This window comes from Balaenoptera musculus, chromosome 12 (assembly GCF_009873245.2).
Source record: "Balaenoptera musculus isolate JJ_BM4_2016_0621 chromosome 12, mBalMus1.pri.v3, whole genome shotgun sequence".
Taxonomy (NCBI): domain Eukaryota; kingdom Metazoa; phylum Chordata; class Mammalia; order Artiodactyla; family Balaenopteridae; genus Balaenoptera; species Balaenoptera musculus.
The window spans coordinates 62,350,205-62,373,119 of NC_045796.1; the positions used below are offsets into that span (position 1 = coordinate 62,350,205).

The following is a 22,915-nucleotide window of genomic DNA, read 5'->3' on the forward strand; positions in this document are numbered from 1 at the left end:
TAATTGTAAGTGTAGTTCCCATTTTGAAGAAGGAGGCTATTTTCTAGACCCCTCAAACACTACTTCTGAAAACTAAACAATTTAAAAAATAACTAAAGCCATAACTTCAGGCCATCAATCAAAAATTACCTAAAACAAGCATCATAGAATTGTGGTGGAATGCTTGATATTAGTCTCTAGGGACATATTCACAAGCCCAGTTTGTTGGAAACTGAATGTCTTGTGTAGGGAGGTCAAATGAGAATTCTCCTGAGACCTGATGGCACTGCTCTCTCGTGAAACAAAATAGCTGACGAGAGCTTTCCATCTGGTTAATTTGTTCTGTGGATACTAACAAAGGAAAAATGTGCTTTGTATGATTTTCTTGGAGGGATTACGTTCAGAATCATGTAATTATGGCAGTGATTACTGAAACAGGTACATTGTAGTTCATGGTAATACATAAGTATAACCACATTTTAACAAACATTATATTCTTTACAAAATAAAAAAGTAGGGCTCTCAAAAAATATATAGGTTTAATACCATCTTTGATTTTTTTCCTCACTGAGATATAAGAAAAATTTTAAGACATAAAGAATACCACCTTTTAAGGTGCAACTGGATTATCTAGATCTCTGTCTATCCAGATACCAACTTCCTGCTTTTAAACCCATCATTAGGCTTGCCTCAATTTTTATCCCAAAGGAACCACTATCATTTCAATAGGTATAAGCTGTCATTCCTTCTACTCCCTGTAGCCTTGCTATTATTTCTGTAAAAGGTGTTCTGGAAGAGCAAATACAAGTTCCTAGGTTGCCTCAGGATCTCCTCAAAGTCTTGAGTTCTCATGTAGTGCTGGGGTTTGGTATACACAAGGACTGAACTAAAAGAGGTGATTTATCTAAATGTATTTAGCACAGAGTCAGCACATGGTAGGGACAGGATGTTTCCTGCATATGAATCCCCCAAATCAACCTCATTTTCTGGAGATGGATTCTAATCTAAATATCACTGCAGATCTAATATAAGTATCAGAGAGTATTCCCTCCACCCATCTCTAAGCTTTCTGAAAAATTCAGCAAGTACTCTGTGGAATACTAAATGTAGTAGTTGTGTCAGTTTTTTTGTTCTGTTTTGTTTTGCTTTGTTTCATTGGTTTTCCTTTCTATTTGAAGATCACCTTCATCATGCTCATTAACTACTATCAGTATCTGAGCCCTAGTAGCTGTTTTCTCAGCAGTGGGGAGGGAGCTCATTGATTCATCTGTTTAACACTGTTTCTACCTGCTTCCTCTTGCATCTATTGACAAATGCAAGCATATTTAGCAAGAAGTGTGATCTGTCATTGTAGAAACTAAGTCTCCTGTGGAAGGACTGAATCTCTAACACATGCTAGTCCTATGAATCACCCCCACAGGGCCAGGTATTTGAGTTCACAAGATCACATGAAAATTTCACTATGGTCTAGTGGAATGTACTTCATCAGACAGGAAATGCAATATCTTTTGTACCTTTTTTCCTTCAGTTTTTGAGTTCAATGTCATGTGTTATAAAGACATTGTGACTGGATCACTGTAAAGCCAAGACAGCTATTTTATTTTCCTGGGTGGTTTTTTTCTTTGTTTGTTTTTTTGGCCGCGTTGGGTCTTCATTGCTGCACGCAGGCTTTCTCTAGCTGTGGCGAGCAGGGGCTACTCTTGCTTGCGGTGCGCAGGCTTCTCATTGCGGTGGCTTCTCTTGTTGAGGAGCATGGGCTCTAGGCGTGTGGGCTTCAGTAGTTGCGGCACGCGGGCTCAGTAGTTGTGGCTTGCAGGCTCTAGAGCACAGGCTCAGTAGTTGTGGCGCACGGGCTTAGTTGCTCCACAGCATGTGGGATCCTCCCAGACCAGGGATTGAACCCGTGTCCCCTGCATTGGCAGGTGGACTCCCAACCACTGCGCCACCAGGGAAGTCCCTTGCTGGGTGTTTTAAAATAAACTCTAATTTCCTTCCATAATTAGTGATGAGAGAACTCTAATTAATTCACCTTAAGAAGATGGCAAACATATTCAGTTTACACAGTGCCTGAGAGCAGATTAGGGTAATAACCAGGGACCCAGGAATTTAGAGGAGCTGAGCCAAGTGCTCCAATCACCACAGTTGTCGATGCATCTTAACCCCGTGTAATCTTGAAAACCTAAAAGTACGTGCTCCTTAGAACATAGAAGAACCAAGCAAAAAATACTTTCCATGATTTTCTTTCCAATAAATATATTTTTAAATATGAGAAATAAACCATTTCTATTCTGATGAAAGATAGTATTAGAAACTGTCCAATGAAATGAAGAGCGTGCTTTATTTGGAAGGTGGCCAATATAAAACGATAGATGTATTCTTTATCTAATAGAGCCTATAAAGTAGTTTTCTAAATCGAAAAATGGCTTAAAAATGACAACTCCAGTTAAACGAATTGGGAAGAATGTTCAGTCGTTTAACTAAGAGCACGAAATAAGATTTCATAATCAATCACTTAATTCTTTCCTGAGAATAAGACAAGTCTGACCATATAATATATTGGCTTTCATGTATCCTGGCATTAATGCGTATTATAGATTCTGTTGGTTTATGACCTTCTTCAAATTCATAAAACACAATGATGAAAGAAGAGCTCATTTCTGGGCCTTCCGAAACAGAGCCTGTCAAAAAGTTCTAAAGCTGCAGACATTTTTGAATTTTAGGGTATATGAGTTTGTATTATAAGGTATATTTAAAGTATATGAGTTACATTTATGAGTTGTATTATGGTATGTTCAATGAAGACCCTTTGTGTTTCTCTTAGATAATTCTTCTATTCTAACTTCTATTATAAATTTTGGAAGGGGGGTTGTTGTATTCCTTATGACCATAATATAAGCTCACTGAGAGCACCATATCTTACTCATTTCTGTACTCCAAATGGAGCCTGGAAGTGCCCAACACTTACTGGGTGATCTTTTAAAATGTTGCAGATAAAACTTAGGTAATTTTTAAAGGATTTCTACTTTATTGAAAGTGGTGATGGCTAAAGACCAAGAAAATAAGCTGAAGCACCTCCAGTTTTGAATTTTCTGTTGGGAGGCATCATTATGATTCCCTAGTGACTAAGCATGCTAGGTAAACATTCTTCTCTTGATTTATAGGGATGAGGCACCAGATACTCTCTCTTTTCCTCTGAACTTGTAAGGCAAGTCAGAGGATAACAAATGTCTATGTCTTTCAAGTCTACCAGCAGTTTAATAAGTGGATACCGGTGTGGTGTAGGTGTCTCTTTGGAACTTTTTATTCTGTTTTCAACAATAGTAGTCACTGCAGCCTTTAGACTCCTATGAGCCTGTAGCAGGAGCTCTCCCTAGCCCTTCACAGCCTGGGGATGGGGGTGGCAATCCCAGCAGCCTGCCACTGAGGGCTAGCCATAAGGCATAAGTGCCCCTTTTCATATGCATACAATTTCCAATCATTCTCCAAATTAACTCTCAGTTGCTCATTTTCATGATTTTTGTGGGGACAGGTCATAGTAACAGTTTATAAAACTACTCCATTATCAGCATCCCATTTGGCATTTTGACAGCATCTAAATACGTATATGGCAGAAAACATGACATTTATATTCTGCCTTGTAAGGTAGAATATTGTAAATCATACCCGTAGATGGTGCTTTAGAGCAAATTAGATAATACATATCAAAATACCTTAAAAACAATTATGAGTTATGCAAAAATAAACCTTGCTGAGAATATATAGGAATTAAAGTAATGGTAGACAGAAAATTTTAAGACTATATATAATTTGTTACCCTAATAGTGCTGTAACATTTGGTACTGATCAAAACCAATCTTACCTTCTCATTAACCGACATTTAACTTAAAAATACCTAGTCACTCTTGGAGAAACCACAAAAACAGTGATGAAGAGACAGAGAAGGTAGTGAGATTTACTTTCCACTTGTATATAGCCTTTTGTACCCTTTGAATTTTGTACCAAATGGCTTATTTTAAAAATTAAATGAAATCTTAACACAAATCAAAAGGCTAAACTTATTTCCCTTTGAATCACTTGTTCTTGACTATAGAACATAAGAACTAAAAAAGATCAGTTTTAGCTCCTCATTTTACAGGGATAGAAACTAAATTCCAAAGAGGATATTTTTAGGGCTAGTATTTCTTTCTAGAAAAATTAGGAAAAATGGAATATACCTTCCAAATTAATTTTTGTAAATACTTAAAAGGAAATACCCACAGTGCTAATCAAAGTGAATTTTAACAAGCTTCTTTTTTTTAGCTTCTTTTTTGGCTGTTTAGAGCCAAGCAGCTACTCCCCTCCCATTTTATAAATAGATGCTGACTCAGAGTCTTTAAATGACTGTCTTTAAATCACACTACTTTCAGTGACCTATTCCTGGTCCAAGCTCTTTAGCATTTCAGACCTTTCAAAATCTGGCATCTTCCTTGGCCTGGTTCTATCAGTTTTAAACCCAACAATATCAAACAGCTCTTTGAATACAGTGAACGTTACTTCCGTAGGTTTCACAAAGAGCTCTTGAGTGCCAAAACAGTGCTTGGCAGTGAAGGTAAAACCAGGTCTCTCCCTGTGAAAAGCCTCCACTCTGGCATGGGAGAGAGGCTCACAAATAATTACTCTACTCCATCAGTCTTACCAGATCAGGGCCCTGGCTCTCCATACTTCAGCACACACTGTGCACTGTAGCCCTAGTTAATCGTCTTTCCCGCTCAACAGTAAGCTTCAGGCGGGACAAATGCTATGTTACCACCAAACTAACTGGTGTCTAGCGTATTATAGCATGTGCTGGCCACTCACTAAATATTGTGGATGAGAGGGAGTGAGGGGAGAAAGGAGAGAGGGCAGCTGGAAATGCTTGGACGTAGGCACAGGGTGCCCTGGAAATTTCAGGAAATTTCTAGAAAATGTCAGGTAACACTTCTAGAGCTGTAGCTTAAAGTTGGAATAAAAGCTAGTCTAAGAAAAGGTGGGGAAGAGCAGTGGGGAATCCACACAGTTGTGAATGTGGGGAAGCAGCACACTGGGAGTGTGGACCAGGCAGAGAGCATTGCTGGACCTGCTTGAGGGACCACACCTGGAGGATGGCATTTCCTCCATACCTGGATAGGCAAAAGGTCACTTACAAAATGAGATACTTTTACATGTCAGAGCTTTCAAAACTCAACTACACATTGCTATGAATATATATTTGCCCACTTTTCTCTTCTTGGCCACCTGAAGACCATACCCTTAAACACAGGTCTGGGATGTATGCTGTCAACTAGAAGTCTCTCTTACTTGGCATTTTAACAGTTTACATTGATGACTTAAATTTATACTAAACTAAAATTATACTTACATTTATACAAAAAAGCAGGAATAGTTTTTTGAATTAAAAATCATATAAGAGAACCTCTCATTTCCCTCAGGTTTCTATACTGGTCATTTAAAGGAATTTCTCTCTTTTGAAAGTGTTGGGGGTAAAATGTTGGTCCCTTGGCTCACTGATTCTGTTCTACCTGGGGAGTGACTTAATTGAGAAGCAACTGGGCAAAGGGGTCTGCTCAAGTGCCACTCACTTCCCTTCCCCTCCTTCCGGTGGGATTTGCCAGTGCACAGGCCTAAACTCTGCCCTCCTTCCTGGAGGGAGCCCACTATAGCCGCCCAGCCCCATGAGGGGGCACTGGGTTAATAAGTTCAATTCAGGATGGGAGGGGCAGTCTCAGGGAAAAGCTTTGTTTTCCAACCCAGCCTTAACAATAATAACATTGATAATAAATGGATTCATATATGACACTTGTGTCTATTTCACAATTGAATTAGAACTCTGAAAGAAGAGGCTCATGGTTAAGTGGGACTTTCAAATCCACACATATATTACAATAAAGGTGGCTTTATTCCTAAGTCCTTTTGCTGTACTGCATGCGTATGTGTATGTGGCAGGAGGGAAGAAAAGAGAGAATAATATATATACCAGTTTTTATTAACCAGGATGGTAGGTTAGGATTCTCTAATTATGCTAGGTTTGTAGTTTAAAACTTAACAGAAACAAAATGAAGAAATGAATAGCATTATTTCTAAGTTCTTGGCTCAGTCAAAAACCAAACAAAATAATAAATATTCTAATTACCTTCATCAGAATAACCATTAATTCTGTTTTAAATGTGTTTGGTAATTTAACTTGTTATCTAGTTCCTCTTTAGGTTACAGTTTATAAGATTTTTGGATTTTGAGTATCAGTTTTTCAGGTGGAATTCTGATAATGGCATATATTTATTTTTATTCATCAATTTTTTCAGATCATTTGGTGCCTAAGTGAAAAATATCATAAGTGAAGTACCAATAGGTATTCTAATAATAATTTATGGTTTACAAAGTGCTTTCGTGTATATTATCTAGAACAGTCATTCTTAAACATTTTTAGGTTAAGAATTTTTTAGCACCTAATGAAAGCTATTTACCTCTTCTTAAAAATATATTCATATTCCTGCATTCACAGAACTTTCTCAGACCTGATGAAGCCAGGGTTCTTGGAACCAGGCTGTAGAGTGGAGGTTGCCAACTACATCCCAAGAACCAAAATCTAGCCACAACCTGTGTTTGCATGGCTTGAGACCTAAACATAGCTTTTACATTTTTAAATGATCAAAAAAAAAAATCAAAAGAAGGATAAATTTTTTTTGACATCTGAAATTATATGACATTCAAGTTTCAGTATCTATAAAGTTTTACTGGAACACAGCCTCAGTCCATGGCTACTTTTGAACTATTATGGCAGAGTTGCTTAGTTTTGAAACTTAAAATATTTACTGTCTGACTCTACAGAAAACATAAAATACATTTTGTGGTTTTTGGTCATATTTTGTTCGTGTTTGTTAAATTACACTTAACTAGAGTTTGAAAAGGACTTCTGCACACTGCTTAAAAGCATATAAAATTATTTACTAAATGACTTTAAAAATAATACTTGAAATCATTAACATGGTGTTTGGAAAAGTACTTAATGACGTGGCAAAATGCTCCTGATATTGCTTTAAGTGAAAAAAAAAGTAGGAATTAAATAATCAGTGTGATCTCAACCATATAAATACGTTTGAAGAGTAGGAAACAAGTTTAGAAGAAAATATGCTTGATTAAATTTATAGATTTTTAAAAAAGATTTTTACTGTTCATTACTTTCTAAACTGTACAATGCATAATGTATCACTGAAAATAAGGAAAAGTATTGAACAAAATTCGAGTGCAGTCATTTAGTTTAAAAAAAAAAAACTCTCAAAGATTAGAATCTTCTGTAATAGTATAACTGCAGAAATGTTCAAGGGAACAAATTAATAGAATGATGTAATTACAAGACCAGAAATCATTTTTAAATCTTACTTCCTTTAGGTGGCATGACAGCTTGGTGTCAGATGCTTTTTTTTTTTTTCCCTGGATGCAAATTATACCCATGAATCTGTTAAAGAAGTGCTGAATTTTATGGGAAGAAAAAATTTTACATAACATCAAAGCATTTTTAGTTCTATACTGAGAAACCTTTGGTCAAACTTTATGATAGGCATCTCCTTGTTCACGCATGAAATGGTCATCAGCACAGTGCAGGGATTCATGATATAAGCAAAATTGAACAGCTTGACCAATGTTTCTGTAGATACTATACTGACTTGATCTACTTGGTGAATGAATGAGTGAATACATGAATGAATGAATTACCTGTATGTATGACTTTTTGGCCCTGTCAAAAAAATGATAAATAGTTTGATACCTTGACCAGGACAACTATTAATAGTCTTTTTAAAAGTATTAGGAATTACATGATTATGATATTTTACTTAAATTGTCTTATGAACAGTAAGGATCATTAAATATAAAAGATCATTAAAAAGGACAGAATCAAGCTGGAAGACAAGAACCCCAGAAGCCCATTTCCCCACCATCTTCAGCGTGTACTATCATTAAAATTAAATTGAAAATAAACCCCAAAGTGTATTCTTAAATAATAAGAGGGGAGAATCTGATACATCAAAATGATCTACTGAAAAATAAAACTCAGGGTCCATTGATGATACTGCTCTGGCAAAATGAATAAGCAAAGGAAAATCTCAAAGCTTTGCCAACAATCAAGTAAGATGGGTTTAAGGTCTAGTAGCAACAGAATTGTATGAGCAGAATTTGAGAAGAGATAAAAGCAAAAATGCCTATTGGTAGCATTACTCTAAAACAGAATGCTACAAGATGGGTGTTTTTATTCCATCTTCCAAAGTAGTGAGGCAAACTAATGCACCCGAGTTCACAGAAGACTCAACATTGACCAGACTTCAAAGTTTTGACTCTCTCCTCTGTCATTCTTGCACTGACTATCTAGCCTTGCATATTTATTTAATGAATTAAAAAAATTTTTTCCTTTCCAGTGGGTTAACAATCCAACCCAGAGGCAGCAGTTGGAGAGAAGCTCATTCTATTATATCCAATATTTCCCTTTGCTCCAACCAGATCTTAAATCTTTCTGTTCCCTGACTCCATGTCTCATTTTACGGGTCTTTAGAAATGTGTATATAAAATGCATTCATTCTTACTGATCATCTGAAGCCTGCAACAGTGTGTGGGATGCTAGAAATTCAGCGGTAATTGCCACAGTCCCTTCTCTAAAAGAGCATACAGTCTTGTAGGAGATACAGATAAATAAATGAGTTTATAATGTGAGCCCAAGAGGGCACATTGGTAGTATGAGGATATGCAGAAGTGGCACCAAACAGATTTGGGTGGAGGGTGGTCTGTAAGTTCTTTCCAGAGAAGGGAGCACCTGAGGGTGATTAGGGTGAGTTAGGTCTGTATGCACAGAGCTCTTCTTTGGGTATATAAATTGAGGGAGAGGTGGAGTTAGTTCACCTCCAGTTTCTGGCTTGAGCAACTTGTTGTTGCCCATGGAGGCCTGGCAGAAAAGAAGCATTTGCTCAGTTCAGTAATCTGCTGAAGGTCATTTGGTATGACTGAGCAGCAGAGTGTGTGTGTGTGTGTGTGTGTGTGTGTGTGCGCGTGTGCGCACGTGTGCGCACGTGTGCGCACGTGCATGTGCCTGTGTGCGCACATCAGTGCCATAGTAAAAACTGGGAGAAGAATGTAGAGGCTAAATTATTCAGGGTCTTAACTAGTAATAATAACAACTTGCACTTAACACTTTTTCTATGCCAGACACTGTTGTAATTTTAATATAACACATTGATTCCTCATTTCAAACCTAAGAAACCTAAGAAAAATAGTGATAAAATAAAACCTAATAAATAGTGATAAAATAGTGATAAAATAAAAAATAGTGAAAAATAGTGATAAAATAAAACCTAATAAAAATAGTGATCTCCATTTCATATACAAGGAAAATGACAGACACAGAGGCTGACTCCTCTAAGTTCCCAGATCTAGTGAGTAATATAGCTGAGACTTGAGCTCCAGCCAATCTAGCACGAAAAGTGTGGTCCATGAACCAGTATTATCAGCATCACCTGGGCGCTTGTTAGAAATGCAAAAACTCAGGCACCAACCCAGACCTACAGAACCAGAATCTACATTTTAACAAAGACCCAGAGGTGGTTCCTGAGCACTTTAAAGTTTGGGGACATCTGCTATAACCCACTAAACTCTACTGCTTCTCTTTACTTTGGGAAGGAATCTGGACATTATCCTAAGGCCAGTGGAAAGTCAGGAAAAGGTTTGAAGTAAGAGATTGACAAAATCAAATCTGGTTTTAGACCAATAGTTTCAGTGGCTTCAGTATGGAGAATGCAGCAGAAGAGGGCAATTCTGGAGGCATGGAGACCCATGAAAGGGCCACTGTTCACCAAGTAAAAGAAGATGGCAGCCTGAAATAGGGTGATGGCAGTGACATAGGAGAGAAGCTGGTGAATGTATGAGGTAGCATGGACAGAATTTGGAGATTCTTTGGGTATATAAGTTGAGGGAGAGGTGGAGTTAGTTCACCTCCAGTTTCTGGCTTGAGCAACTGGTTGTATCATGATGTCATTTTCTGTATGAGAATACTTGGGGGAAGTAGGGTGGAAAGTAGGAGAGGGGAATGATGAATTTACTTTTAGATTAAAATGAGATTTGAGAGGACTGTGGGAAAGCCAAGTAGAGCTGTTCAGCCAGGTCCAAAGAGAGAGGGCAGGGAAACCACATACATTACTTGAACATTTTAAATTCTATGTCAAAAATTTTACCTGGCTTGCCCTTCAGGCCCCTTCCCTTCCCGCATTGTATTCACTGGGGTCCAAGCCTGCTCTGGGCAATCCTGTATTCAGCAGATAATTGGACATATAGGTTTGTAGCTCAGAAAAGATATCTTAGCTGGACATAAAGATTTTGGACTCAGTCATGTAGAATAGATTGTAATTGAAGTAATGACATTTAGCCCAGAAAGAGAAAGGGAATCTAGGATGTAGGGAAGAGGAAGAGGAATCTGTGAAACAGACTGAGAATAGTGATCTTAGAGGTGGGAGGAAAACCAGGAGTTGGATGCCATGGAATCCCTGTGTAAAGAGTGTTTCAAGATGGGGAAAGTGGAGAATAAGGTAAAATGCTTCTGAGATACTAAGAAGATAATGAGAAATGTCTGCTGGACTTAGCAATGCACTAGTGATCAGTCACCTCAGTGAGAGGTGGGGGAAGCTGATAAGGACCAAAGCCAGACTGCAGTTGATTGAGAAGTGGGAGCTAAGAAAGTGGAGATTCTTTACAAGGTGTAGACAATACTTTTACGAGACTGAGCTATGAAGCCGAAGAGTGAGGTAAGTGGAGGAGCTCAGTAATGAAGGAGAAGCTTTTCAAGATGGGGAATTTGAACATGTTTAAATGTTGATAGGAGGAGCCAATAAAGAAGGAAAGAATAAAGATTGTGATCCCTGAAGCAGAGGGTATGAGATAACGGGCACTAGTTTAGATCTTACCTTTCATGTTCCAATCTACCAATAGGCCGGTATGGGGATTGGGGGGAATGGCCAGAGAAACAGGAAGGTCCCACTGCAGTCACCTGTTCCACATTCTGGGGTCTCTAGAGGCTTAATCCTATCACCCTTCCATTCTAAGCCTTACTCTCCACGAAAGGAACTGTTCTGATACTTGAATCTTCTACTTTTATTTCAGTGGACACATTGCCCAGAACAAGTATGGCTATGAATTAACTATGTATCTGCTTTGAAAATTAACCCTTAAATGTCATCTCCAGCTAAAATCCTTACCTTAACCTTACCTGTCCTCAGGTGAGGACAGTTGAGAGAGACAGTTTAGACATACTTCCACTGTAAGCCTTTTAAAGATTTGGTAAACCCACCAAACCCAGGGTTTGTCTGAAGTCTGTGGTTTCATGGAGAATAGTGGTTCATAATCAGGACCCCTCAAGAATACTCAAGGACAGGTTTCAAGAGTCTATCAACCCCAGAAATGTCAAGGAAAAATCTATTTACAATGGGCTTTTTTTTTTTTTTAAATGAGAAGAGGGTCCATTGATTCTATCAGATTCTTAAGGGAATCTGTGATCCCGAAGTGGTCTAATGTGGAGATAGATAATGCTCAAGCTGATCATTTTGGAGGGACTCAAGGTGTTATGGCAGGAAGGAGTCCTCTACCTCCTCCTTCCCCTCCTTCTTTTCACAGCTCCTTCCAGGGTACCATAAGGTAACCAAGAAAAATGATGACAATCAGAGAGGAAAAAGATAATTACAAGAACATGGCAATGTACGGTTGTTTAGCTGACATCTGACTCAGAACTTTCCATGTGAACCCAAGTATTTGGTTTTCAATTCTAAAGAGATCATGTTTCCTAGATTGAAAATGTGAAAAAACAAATCAAAGCTTCTCTAACATGTTCTAGATAAAATTTTATTTTCAATATAGTAGAAAGTTACTAGGCTTGCTTAAGGAACCCAAATTAATCCAGCTTTACTCAGAATGTTGTTGGCAAGTATAATAAAAATAAGAGGTAGACTTGTCCCTGAGGTAATGTTACATTAAAGCACAAATCTGCTGCTCTCGTTTAGGTAGAACAGTCCCAGAATTGGCAACTAATGATAACACATGGGAATAAATAGAACAAGTATAGAAAACAGACATCAGAGTTTACCTTCCCCACCAAGCAATTTGGATTATGGCTTTAGGCACATATCATAAATATGTTAAGAAATATCTTGTGTGATACATATATTTGCAATATTTGTGTTAAATTTTAATCCATATACGTTACTAATAAACATGCTGGAATTTATACACGATAGTATTGTGAATGTGAAATGAGGGCTAAAATGACTTGAGGAATTTCTTACATTTTATTTATAAGAATTACACATTTTATTAATGATTGTTTTTAGTTCCTACATTTCCAAAACGAAAATTGACAAGCTGAGGAGCTGCGTTTGGTTTTCGAATGCATGACAGACACCAAAAAGGGTCTGATTAAAATAGTGAGGGAAAAAGCATAAACACATATGGGAAGCATACTTTTGCTTATGTAACGCTATCCCAGTTTCAAGAAGCAATGCTTTAGATTCATTCAGTGTACTAAATATCTGTGTGGGTCAGAAACACAGACATTTTAATTCAATCTTAGAAAGCCTAAGATTAGGAATTGTCTTTATTCCTGCTTGTGAAAAATAGGCAGATTTGTTTGTTTGTTTTTTTAAATAGCAGGAATCTCACTAACTCACTTAAAATCTGTAAATGACTTTAAATTGTGCTCTGGATATGTAAATCCAGCCATAAAATATCCTTAGTGATAAAGTCAGTCATCCAAATAAATTAAGCCAAATAAAACTCCAGTATGAGTCATTCCTTTTTTATAAATACAATGAAGTTATACCTCCAATTATAAAGACAATTTTCAGAACTCAGGAGGCAACTCAAAAGTTATCTGGCTACAATGTTGCCTTAATACACATGGCACAGAAATGAGAAATCTGAAAAGCTCAGCATATAAAATTTGATAACTGTTGGCTCAAATGTTTAAAAAGTTTCTATGAAACTTCTAGATATATACTTACTTGCTAAGTAAAAACAAATCACTACAAAGTTTCTTTTAAGCAGTCACTAGAAAGTTTATAAGAATCTCTTGTACTTAAAAAAAAATTAAAGAAGCCAGTAAAAACCACATTAAAAACACAAAGAAAACATTAAGGAAAAGAAAACAAAACTTATTTTCTTAAAGCTGCTTCTTCCAGTGATTTAAACAGTACGAAAGGAGAATATATGATGATTTACTTTTCCCTCCAACACATTCATATGTCAACTCCAAGAGGAATAGAATGGGCCACCAAAACTATCTGAGGGTCCCTCCCAGTTGCAGCTTTTTAAACTTTGTGGAAGACAATGGGAGGGTGTGTGAGTTTCCTCCAAGTCTTGTGACATGTACATAGCTGACTCCTACTGGGCTGAAAAAGCACTCCTTGTCAATTTTTACTTAAAATTATGAGTAACAAATTCTCTGCAGGACGTCCTTAAAGGGAAATCCTGCCAGAATTAGTATCTGAAATGTCTGGATAATCTCCAGAAAGTTTAAAATATAAAGTGCACATACAGACACTCACAGACACTCAAGAAATTCCCACTGCCTAGGCTAAATTGAGGGCATATTTAAATTAAAAAATTTCTATAACGGATGATGTATTTCCTGTTTTTTGTTTTGTTATTTCAGTGACTATCAGAACCCTTCTTATAGGTTAGAAATGGCTGAACTATAGAGCTTTTCTTTTGAAATATCTGGAAAGAGATGTGGTCCCATGTTCTCACCTGTAGCGTTTTTGGTAGCTTGAGAGATGAACCGTGGTTTGTGGCTTCTATCATTGCCTTCCTGGGAAATTTGCGAACTTTGAGCCTTGGATTTGACTAGGATAACTCAAAGTAGTTGCCTGCTTCCTGCCCAGTACCGTGGACCTGGCATTCCCTGCTGTTGCCTATTTCCCTATGAGCTGGCAACAATTGTTATGTCACGTCCACAGCTGTATGACTTCATTTAAGCACAGACTCAGATAGTCTTTTGAAATCTTAAGTCAAAACTTGAAAAGTGGCTAGATATTTCATGAGTCGGATCTAAAGAAATGTTTGAATATTGAACTAATCCACAACAGGAATTCTCAGTGGGTCAAACTGATCCATAAAGCAAGTGACATTTGCTCTTAAACTCTCCATCTGAGGCCATTTCTTCAGTTCGTAAAGGTGGGTGAGGGAGGAAATGTTCCGCCTTAACTCCATTTATGCTCAGACCAAACTTGAACTGTCCTTGTTCTAAGTGCCAAAGGAATGATATGTTAATATTTTCTGAGGTCAAACTCAGTTACATACAATCAAAAAACTTGAACTAGGGAAATATAAAGCCAATCAACTCTGTGCTTTGTTATTCACCCGACTTTGATGATGAAGATATGATGAAAATGAAAACATGGTGATTAGCAGCAACAAATTGTTCTTATGTCCTTTCACTGAATTAATCTATTATAAAAGTCAATCTAATATAAAATATTGTTAGTAATAGATTTTAATCCTCATGACACCATGGCTAGACAGGCATTATTTTTCTCCTTTTATAGGTGAGGAAGTGGAGTTGAGGAGGTATAAAATTGCCTATGTCCCCATCTGGCTATGGAACTATTACCCTCTTTATTAACCCTATGCTTCCTGAGAGGGTAATCTACATTCACTTACCCAACCTGTGATCCTCCTGCTCCCTTCTCAAACTACTCCACCCAAGAAAAGCTTCATTAAGCCCAATAAAGACCTTAACATCCCAAAGAATAGTCTTTAATCCTACCTGAAATTTCTTGTCTCTGCCATGTCCATTTCTTTTTTTTTTTAACATACATTTTTAAAATTTATTTATTTATTTATTTATTTAATTTATTTATTTATGGCTGTGTTGGGTCTTCGTTTCTGTGCGAGGGCTTTCTCTAGTTGCGGCCAGCAGGGGCCACTCTTCATCGCGGTGCGCGGGCCTCTCACTATCGCGGCCTCTCTTGTTGCGGAGCACAGGCTCCAGACGCGCAGGCTCAGTAGTTGTGGCTCACGGGCCTAGTCGCTCCGCGCCATGTGGGATCCTCCCAGACCAGGGCTCGAACCCGTGTGCCCTGCATTGGCAGGCAGATTCTCAACCACTGCGCCACCAGGGAAGCCCTCCATTTCTTTTTGAAACTCTCTTCCCTTGGTTTCACTAAGTCACACTCTCCTGATTTTCTCCTTGGGCTTAGCACCTTCAGCCTCCTCTCCCTTTATTCACCTCACCCTTCCCTAGAGCTTCATCCTCAGTTCAGAATGCTTCTCTGTACGCTCTCCGTGGGCTTCCTTATGAAAACAGTTAATGATATATTATGACTCCTTAACCTGTATTCTCAACTGATATCACTCTCTAAGGTGCCAGACCTGTATCCTGTTGTCTACTAGCTGTCTTTGTCTAGAGGTCCCCAGGCATCTCAAACTCAGCAGTCCCCAAAACACCTTCATCTCCTCCCGACTCCCCACTGTACAGATAGTCTGCTGTATTTCCTATCTCAGGGCATGGCACAATCATCCAACCCATCATACCTTGGACTCCTCACTTTTCTCATTTATTCTCCACCGTCCCCATCATTCATGCCCAACCCCAACTTCTGTTGGTTTTACTTTGTTAAATATCTCTCAAATTTCTCATTATCCCTGCTTTCTGGTCCTCACATTTCTCACTTGGATTATTGTCATCAGTCATAAAACAACTGACATCTGTCTCAGTCTGGTCCCCTTCTATCATTATATCACTATAAAACAATATTTATTTAAAGATATCAGTTTATTGACTTATACATGCTTCTTGCAGAAAGTCTGGAATAAGAATGAAAAAAATAAAGTTTAAAATGACTTGCAATCCAAGAGACAGTCAGAACTCAAAACATCACCCAAATATTATTATGCATACATATAGCTATACAAGGAAATGTTTATGTAAATGTTTTCATGCAAATGTTTACACAGCTATAGTTAAATATATTTAATTAGAAAACCAAGATCACATTGCATATGGTATATCTATTTTACTTAATACACTGAATGATTTTCCAAATCAATTAAATATTTTTAAAGTGGCTGTGAATAATGGCTGCAATATAATGAAATATGTGATGGAACAGTGCTTCCTCTTTTTTTTCTCTCTCTCTCTCTGATCTGTTTTCTTCAACACCAAAACTTAGCCTGAGCATTTATAAGGTATGAATCACAGGACTTCGATTTAGGTGGGAAAGAGGAAAGGAGAAAAATATAGAACACTCACTTTAAGTTCATTTACATTTACTAGACACTATTTAAACAACTATATATTCTGTACTGTGTTTCATGCCTTCAAGGAATTATCCAACCTGTAAGTCTATATAATGAAGTTTAAGGCTGCATTTTAGGTGAGTAAAGACAAGTTTAGTAGGAAAACAATTTGATAAAGTGCTTTTTCTCTTCTTTACATTGAATAACAAGAAACACAAGAGAAAATCTGTGGAAATTTTAACTTGACTAGTTTAGTTTTAGCTTGACTAGTCAGAGAAAGGGTTTTTCTTCAGCAGACTAGCATGTGAATAAACAAAAATATTTCAGAGCCAAGAAGATTGCCTCCTTTTCTTGAAAGACACATTATCTATGTTCCTCTTCTATCAGAGGCTGGGAAAAATATTTGTACACATTTTTAAGTCCACATTTTACTTCTCAGAAGGGGAGACATTGATTTCACAAATAATGTATACTTCTTTTTTTCTCTCTGCAGGGATGGAGAGCTTTATGTAGTTGCAAAGAATATATATTAATATATTTTGCTAATTTTCATCATGATAACATACAATCAAAATGCTTTTTTTTTTTTTTAGTATATGCCTTTTTAAAAAACATCTTTATTGGAGTATAACTGCTTTACAATGTTGTGTTACTTTCTGCTGTATAACAAAGTGAATCAGCTATATGTATACATACATCCCCATATCCCCTCCCTTGTGTCTCCCTCCCACCCTCCCTAACCCACCCCTCTAGGTGGTCACAAAGCACTGAGCTGATCTCCCTGTGCTATGCGGCTGCTTCCCACTAGCTATCTATTTTACATTTGGTAGTGTAGATATGTCCATGCCACTCTCTCACTTCATCTCAGCTTACCCTTCCCCCTCCCCATGTCCTCAAGTCCATTCTCTACATCTGCATCTTTATTCCTGTCCTGCCCCTAGGTTCTTCAGAACCTTTTTTTTTTTTTTTTAGATTCCATATATATGTGTTAGCATACGGTATTTGTTTTTCTCTTTCTGACTTACTTCACTCTGTATGACAGACTCTAGGTCCATCCACCTCACGACAAATAACTCAATTTCGTTTCTTTTTATGGCTGAGTAATATTCCATTGTATATATGTGCCACATCTTTATCCATTCATCTGTTGATGGACATTTAGGTTGGTTCTATGTCCTGACTGTTGTAAATAGTGCTGCAATGAACATTGTGGTACATGTCTCTTTTTGAATTATGTTTTTTTCAGGGTATATGCCCAGTAGTGGGATTGCTGGGTCATATGGTAGTTCTATTTTTAGTTTTTTAAGGAACCTTCATACTGTTCTCCATAGTGGCTGTATCAGTTTTCATTCCCACCAACAGTGCAAGAGGGTTCCCTTTTCTCCACATCCTCTCCAGCATTTATTGTTTGTAGATTTTTTGATGATGCCATTCTGACTGGTGTGAGGTGATACCTCATTGTAGTTTAGATTTGCAATGACTATACTACCCAAAGCAATCTACAGATTCAATGCAATCCCTATCAAACTACCAATGGCATTTTTCACAGAACCAGAATAAAAAATTTCACAATTTGTATGGAAACACAAAAGACCCCGAATAGCCAAAGCAATCTTGAGAAAGAAAAATTGAGCTGGAGGAATCAGGCTCCCTGACTTCACACTATACTACAAAGCTACAGTAATCAGGACAGTATGGTACTGGCACAAAAACAGAAATATAGATCAATGGAACAGGATAGAAAACCCAGAGACATACCCACACACATATGGTCACCTTATCTTTGATAGAGGCAAGAATATACAATGGAGAAAAGACAGCCTCTTCAATAAGTGGAGCTGGGAAAACTGGGCAGCTACATGTAAAAGAATGAAATTAGGACACTTCCTAACACCATACACAAAAATAAACTCAAAATGGATTAAAGACCTAAATATAAGGCCAGACACTATAAAACTCTTAGAGGAAAACATAGGTAGAACACTCTATGACATACATCACAGCAAGATCCTTTTTGACCCACCTCCTAGAGAAATGAAAATAAAAACAAAAATAAACAAATGGGACCTAATGAAACTTAAAAGCTTTTGCACAGCAAAGGAAACCATAAACAAGACAAAAAGACAACCCTCAGAATGGGAGAAAATATTTGCAAACGAAGCAACTGACAAAGGATTAATCTCCAAAATATACAAGCAGCTCATGCAGCTCAATATCAAAAAAACAACCCAATCCAAAAATGGGCAGAAGACCTAAATAGACATTTCTCCAAAGAAGATATACAGATTGGCAACAAACATGTGAAAGGATGTGCAACATCACTAATCATTAGAGAAATGCAAAACAAATAATGTATACATTTTAAAGGATTTTGGTAAACTGTCAAACTGCCTTTCAGAATGGATGATCTTTCTAGAAGACAAATCTAATCACCTCACGTCCCTGGTTAATCTTTAAAAGCAACCCCTTGTTTTTCGGAGGATGGCTATACTTTTCCGTTTAGCATGTAAGGCATTTTGTGATCCCCCTCTGACCTCTCTAGCTTCATCTTACACTACTTCCCCAAACCATTTTTCTTATTTTCATACTTCAGGGATTCTCAAATGTCTCATTGCATATTAATTTATCTTAGTACTCCAGAATCTCCTTTTCTCTGCCCAGAAATGCCCATACCAGTTCCTTCAGGACTCTGTTCAGGGGGTCACCCCCAGCCTGTTCAGCTCCCCTCCCTGCAGTGCAAGACAGTTTGACTTTCTTCTCCCATAATATCCTCTGCTTGCTTCTCTCAAAACACTGTATGGAACTATAACTGTTGATTCTTGCCATCTCCTTGAAAGCAAAGCACATTTTTAAGATTTTCATTCATATTCTTTGTACTTAGCTGCCTTACAGGATGCAGGAGATTATTGAGCCAAGGATTTAAATTCACCATGTCCTCCTTTTTTTCCATCACACCCCACTGCAATCCCTTCCTTCCTGCTCTTCAAACACACATCCAGGTTAGGTCTTACTACTAATCACTGAAGAGGAACAGAGGTGCAAATAGAGACAAGCCTGGTAAAACAGATAAAACACAACACTGGGAACTTATAAAAATTTTATAATAACCTGTTGAAAGTAGTTGTTCCTTCTCTTTTTGTGTGTGATGTAAATGGAATAAACAGTTTCTGAAGGCCCAAAAGTCAGGCTTTCTTAGGTGGTTTGGAAGAGGTCTGTCCTGTGTTCTATTTTTCTAAATTAATTAATTTTATAGTTGATTTACTAAGTCATGGTAAATCAACTATAAAATTATATATATATGTAAATTACATATATATATAAAATATATATATATATATAAAATACTTTTTTCAGATTCTTTTCTATTATAGGTTATTACAAGATATTGAATATAGTTCCCTGTGCTATATAGTAGGTCCTTGTTATCTATTTTATGCATAGTAGTGTGTATGTTTTTCCCAAAGTAACTTATCTCCCCGCTACCCCCTGCTATCCCCTCTGATAGTAACCATAAGTTTGTTTTCTATGTCTGTGAGTCTATTTCTGTTTTGTAAATAAGTTCATTTATATAATTTTTTAGATTTTTTAGATTCCACATAAGCAATAATTATATGTCTCTCTGATTATCTGTATGGTAATCTCTAGGTCCATCCATGTTGCTGCAAATGGTATTTCATGCTTTTTAGTGGCTGAGTAGTGTGTTGCATATATATACACCACATTTTTTTTATCCATTCATCTGTTGATGGACATTTAGGTTTCTTCTATGTCTTGGTTATTGTAAACAGTGCTGCTGTGAACACTGGGATGCATGTATCCTTTTGAATTAGTTTTCACCTTTTCAGGATATATGCCCAGGAGTTGGATTGCTGGATCATATGGCAACTCTATTTTCAGTTTTTAAAGAAACCTCCATACTGTTCTCCATAGTGGCTGCACCGATTTACATTCCCACCAACAGTGTAGGAGGGTTCCCTTTTCTCCACACCCTCTCCAGCATTTATTACTTGTAGACTTTTTGATGCTGGCCACTCTGACCAGTGTGAGGTGATAACTCGTTGTAGTTTTGATTTGCATTTCTCTTAATAGTGATGTTGAACGTCTTTTCATGTACCTGTTGGCTATCTGTATGTCTTCTTTGGAGAAATGCCTATTTAGATCTTCTGCTCATTTTTTTTTATTGGGTTGTTTGTTTTTTGATATTGAGCTGTATAAGCTGTATATTTTGGAAATTAATCCCTTGTCCGTAGCATTGTTTGCAAATATTTTCTTCCATTCAGCAGGCTGTCTTTTCATTTTGTTTATGGTTTCCTTTGCTGTGCAAAAGCTTTTAAGTTTAATTAGGTCCCATTAAAAAATTTTTGCCTTTGTTTCCATTACTCTAGGAGACAGATCCAAAAATATATTGTTGTAATTTACGTCAGAGTGTTCTGCCTATGTTTTCCTCTATACGTTTTATAGTATCCAGTCTTATGTTTAGGTCTTTAATCCATTTTGAGTCTATTTTTGTGTATGCTGTTAGAGAACATTCTAATTTCATTCTTTCACATGTAGCTGTCCAGTTTTCCCACCACTTATTGAAGAGACTGTCATCTCTCTGTTGTATAATTTTGTCTCCTTTGTTGTAGATTAATTGACTATAAACATGTGGGTTTATTTCTGGGCTCTCTATCCTGTTCCACTGATCTATGTGTCTGTTTTTGTGCCAATACCGTACTTTTCTGATTACTGTACCTTTATAGTATAGTCTGAAGTTGGGGAGCATGATTCCTCCAGCTCTGTTCTTCTTTCCCAAGATTATTTTGGCTATTTGAGGTCTTTTGTGTTTCTGTACAAATTAAAAGTTTTTTTGTTCCAGTTCTGTGAAAAATGCCATTGGTAATTTGATAGGGATTACACTGAATCTGTAAAACGCCTTGGGTAGTATGGTCATTTTAACAATATTGATTCTTCTAATCCAAGAACACGGTATCTCTTTCCATCTGTTTGTGTGGGCTTCAATTTCTTTCATCAGTGTCTTAGTTTTCAGAGCACAGGTCTTTTGCAGGTAAGTTTATTCCTAGGTATATTATTCTTTTTAATGCAATGGTAAATGGGATTGTTTCCTTCTTTCTGGTATTTCATTGTTAGAAATGTAATGGATTTCTGCATATTAGTTTTGTATCCTGCAACTTTACCAAATTCATTGATAAGTTCTAGTAGTTTTCTGGTAGCATCTTTAGGATTTTCTATGTATTATAATATCATGTCATCTGCAAACAGTGACAGTTTTACTTCTTCCTTTCCAATTTGGATTTTTTTTCTTCTCTGATTGCTGTGGAGTCCTGGGTTCTATTTATTCTCCTGTTGGCTTGGTGTGGCCTTCAAAGTGGAGCAACTTGAGTGAGTCTGTAGATCATTTTAACAGCCACTTTAATAGTGCACCTAGGTTCTGTGGAAAATTACATCCCAGAGCTTATAAATGTGTTTTTCTTTCATCTCCCATGTACACTGGGTCAAAGACTTCATTGGTATTAGTCAAAGAAAGAAAGCAAACCTTCCATCGTCCCCACCCCCTATCCAACTCACATAAGTTAGCTCTTGATAGAAAAAAAATCCCATTTGGCCATGGGTCAAGTGGCCTTTCTGAGGAAGGAATGAACCGTTTCTTCACACACTCTTCTTCAGCTCACTGTTGCACTTTGACCTCATCCTTGGTGCTTCATGGTCTGACTGAAGTATCAATACATTCTCCAAAAAGTTCAAGATGATTCTACATTCAGGTTAAGCAATTTCTACATTTATTGTTCTAATTTAGCATTAACGTCTTTTTGGAAAATATACTAATTTTGGTAAGATGTACCACTCTTCACTGAATCTGATGGTCAGAAGTGAGTTTCCTTTGACTATTCAAAAACACATGGTCTGGAGATGGAACACATGAATGTGAATACCTGAGCACATTATTCAAATATCTCTACCATTATCTGCAACAGTAGAAAGTAGCAGATGAGAGTTTAGCTACACATTTGCTGAAAACTAGCTAACTGAAAGTGATTTACTGAGGTGAAATGGTTCCCGAAATGGCAAACTTTCAAGGAATGAAAGAGGACTATGGAATTATTTTTGTGTAAGAGAAATATAACAAAATCCTTTAGGGGCTTCCCTGGTGGCGCAGTGGTTGAGAATCTGCCTGCCAATGCAGGGGACACGGGTTCGAGCCCTGGTCTGGGAAGATCCCACATGCCACGGAGCAACTGGGCCCGTGAGCCACAATTACTGAGCCTGCGCGTCTGGAGCCTGTGCTCCACAACAAGAGAGGCCGTGATGGTGAGAGGCCCGCGCACCGCGATGAAGAGTGGTCCCCACTTGCCACAACTAGAGAAAGCCCTCACACAGAAACTAAGACCCAACACAGTCATAAATAAATAAATAAATAAATAAATAAATAAATAAATAAAAGAACGTGAATTTCTTAAAAAAAAAAAAAAAAAATCCTTTAAAAATGTTCAGAATAGAATTTAAAAATGTAAATACATATATGTATCAATTAATCCTAGTAATTAAGATAACAAGCTTCAAAGTACATAAAATTTAACAGAAACAACAGACTTTATTTTAAATAACATTCTTAAATCTGCCCATTAAGATCATAGTAGATAAACATGGAACAACTTTTATT

At 37.2% G+C, this 22,915-nt stretch overlaps 1 protein-coding gene across 1 annotated transcript in view; it reads right to left on the reverse strand.

Annotated features, from left to right (window-relative positions):
- FHL5 (four and a half LIM domains 5) overlaps positions 1 to 13,276 on the reverse strand; it is a 38,618-nt gene extending 25,342 nt beyond the window's left edge. The window contains exon 1 of the mRNA XM_036871480.1: positions 13,170 to 13,276. The gene's annotated coding sequence lies outside the window, so the exon portion shown is untranslated. The remainder of the gene's footprint in view (positions 1 to 13,169) is intronic.
- Between the last annotated feature and the right edge of the window lie 9,639 nt (positions 13,277 to 22,915).